The following is a 3,355-nucleotide window of genomic DNA, read 5'->3' as shown; positions in this document are numbered from 1 at the left end:
TTTTGTGTTGTATTCTTTTGCTTTTTTTTTTTTTTTAGTTTGCGTTTTTGTTTTATTACGGACTCTTCCTTTCAAAAACTGTTTTATGACATTTTACTTACATTAGCCAAGCATTAGTTTTTGCAATGGAATAAAAATTGTTATTGAGAACAACTAGTCGTAACAACTTAATCTCCAGCAATAAACAATTACATTGCGAGTATAAAAATATTTTACATAAATTACTGTACTTATGTGTGTATATGTGTATATGTATGTTTATGTGTGTGCAAACACACACAGACACACACACACACACGAGGTCAAAAGTTTACATTCCCCTTTCAGATCTGCAAAATGTTAAAGGTCCCATGGCATGAAAATTTCAAGTTGCCCCGCCTCTCTCCTCCTCATTAGCATTTAAAGCTACAGACACAGAAATGGCACGTCCTAAGGAAAGCTCATTGTGGGACTGGCTCGTAGTGGCTGAAATTCTGCACCAAGGCTGAATTTCGGGAAAGAGACTTCAGATACAGTACTAGGGACCACTTATGCCTATATAAAAGCATCCAAAAAGCAGCATGTCATGGGACCTTTAATTATTTTACCAAAATAAGAGGGTCATACAAAATGCATGTTATTTCACATAAAAGATGTTTACATATAGTCCACAAGAGAAAATAGCTGAATTTGTAAAAATGACCCCGTTCAAAAGTTTACATCCCCCGATACTTAATACTGTGTTGTTACCTGAATGATCCACAGCTGTTTTTTTTGTTTAGTGATAGTTGTTCACAAGTCCCTTGTTTGTCCTGAACAGTTAAACTGTCTGCTGTTCTTCTTCTTCTTCTTCAAAAAAAAAAAAATCCTTCAGGTCCCACAAATTCTTTGGTTTTCCAGCATTTTTGTGTATTTGAACCCTTTCCAACAATAACTGTATGATTTTGAGATCCATCTTTTCAAAGTGAGGACAACTGAGGGACTCATATGCAACTGTCCTAACTACATGCGATAAAAGGTATCTTTTCCATGTTTATCAGAGTCTTTGTCTTAACTAGCCGCGACAGCGACATGCAAAATTTCTAATTTAAAAACGGTTTCTATTAACGCGACGTCGCGGCTGGAACAACAACATACAAACTATATGACAGTAGATAATCTCAGGTGATTATGTGCTTTATTCAAAGTTAAACGTCTCTAATATGAGTTTAAATATAATTTTGTGTGACCTTATAGCCATACTGAAAGTAACAACAGATACTTTAAGTCAGATATTGAAAATAAAGCAAAGATGTCCGTTAAAACCGTGAACTCACTGCGAACCAACGAGTGTATTCCATAAAGATGTTATCAGTCACTCGGTATGTCCATTTAATGATGTTAAAAAGCTTTAATATTTATGAATTAGATTATAAGCGTATCCATTTCGTTGCGAGTGCAGTGCGCTTCCAGAGAAGGCCCGCCCACACACACTTCTGATTGGCTGTGATATTTGATTGATTCTGTCGCGTTGTGTCTGGTGTGGACACCCAAATTTGCTTGTTGCTGGACTCTTGTCGCGTCGCGTGTAGTTAGGACACAGTGTTACAGAAGGTTCAAACGCTCACTGATGCTCCAGAAGGAAAAATTATGCATTAAGAGAACAGAATGAAGATGTGTACATTTTTCTTATTTTGCCTAAATATCATATTCTTTCATTTAGTACTGCCCTTCAGAGGCTACAGAAGATAGTTACATGTTTCCCAGAAGACAAAATAAGTTAAATTTACTCAAATTCAAATAGTTTTCACCCCCCGGCTAGGTTAAGGGATAGGTTTCTGTGAGGGGTAGGTTTAGGTTTAAACATTCTTTATTATTTTTAATAGGGATGCATCGATCCGATACTCAGGATCGGTATCGGCACCAATACTGGCATTTTCTGCTGGATCGGGGTATCGGTGTTTTGAACTACTCTATGCGGAGAATATTGAAGCTCTGTGTTGCTTCAAATGCATCATTCTGCGCACGGGATGCGCATATAGTGCTTTGTGCCACTCTGTATTGGAGCTTTTCGTATTATATAATACTTTTGCGCAATGAAAGATTATTTATAGCATTTCTTGTTCTGTCCTATAAGGCTATTAATAATCTAATGCATAGCACAGTAATGGAGGCAGCAACATATGATAGATAGGACTCCTCTATCTATCATATTTTGCTGCCTTCGTTACTGTGCTATACATTTAAAAGAAACGTCTTTTCATTTTGTAGTTTCTATTTATATATAAATACATTTACTTGTTTTCATTAATGTATTTTACAACAATACAGAGAGCAATGTGTAACATTGTACTAGATTTAGTCCTACACTTACTCACTTTTATTTGTTCCCAACTAAATAATGTTATTTCACTAAATGTTTAGATTTTATAAAATTGTGCACTCATGATTTTTCTAGAATAACTTTTGTTGCTAAATTAACCATTGCGCAATGAAAGATTATTTATAGCATTTCTTGTTCTGTCCTATAAGGCTATTAATAATCTAATGCATAGCACAGTAATGGAGGCAGCAACATATGATAGATAGGACTCCTCTATCTATCATATTTTGCTGCCTTCGTTACTGTGCTATACATTTAAAAGAAATGTCTTTTAATTTTATAGTTTATATTTATATATAAATACATTTACTTGTTTTCATTAATGTATTTTACAACAATACAGAGAGCAATGTGTAACATTGTACTAGATTTAGTCCTACACTTACTCACTTTTATTTGTTCCCAACTAAATAATGTTATTTCACTAAATGTTTAGATTTTATAAAATTGTGCACTCATGATTTTTCTAGAATAACTTTTGTTGCTAAATTAACCACTAACCTAGTTTATAATAGTATTTTTGTCATAGATTATGATTATACATTTTTTTTGGTGTTATTTTTCATTAAAATTAAGTTGTCTATTTTTTGCAGATTGTGTTTAACACACAAAAGAGTGACGATCAGGTCAACACACAGATGTATAGAAATTCTACACTGATAAAAAAACAAAAAAACAAAAAAAACCTGCACTGGTATCGGATCGGATCGGAATTGGCCGATACTCAGAATTTTAAACAAATATCTAATTTCTAATGTTTTATATGCAGATTAAATAGGTCTGAAGGAAAATTTTGGCTTGTCTCCCGAAGCCACAGGAGAGCGCAATGAGCAAAATAATGCAGCACATTAAATTGCCAACGCAAAGTGGAGCTGATCGCGGCCACTCAATGCTGGTGTTTACCGGCCGCGCATTCTATTGTATTTTGTCGCGCCGCTCGCGTCCGGTGTAGGATTCAGTAAACTGATGGCTCGTTCTATTTATGACGTGCTGACAGAAGTTCAAATGATTTTT

The 3,355-nt window shown here is 34.8% G+C and overlaps 1 protein-coding gene across 1 annotated transcript in view; it reads right to left on the bottom strand.

The window, feature by feature from the left end:
- ythdc1 (YTH N6-methyladenosine RNA binding protein C1) overlaps positions 1-3,355 on the bottom strand; it is a 22,125-nt gene that overhangs the window by 13,594 nt on the left and 5,176 nt on the right. The window lies entirely within an intron of this gene.

Source organism: Sinocyclocheilus rhinocerous, unplaced genomic scaffold (genome assembly GCF_001515625.1).
Source record: "Sinocyclocheilus rhinocerous isolate Xijiao unplaced genomic scaffold, SAMN03320098_v1.1 scaffold285, whole genome shotgun sequence".
NCBI lineage: Eukaryota > Metazoa > Chordata > Actinopteri > Cypriniformes > Cyprinidae > Sinocyclocheilus > Sinocyclocheilus rhinocerous.
This window is presented reverse-complemented; position numbering and strand designations above follow the sequence as displayed.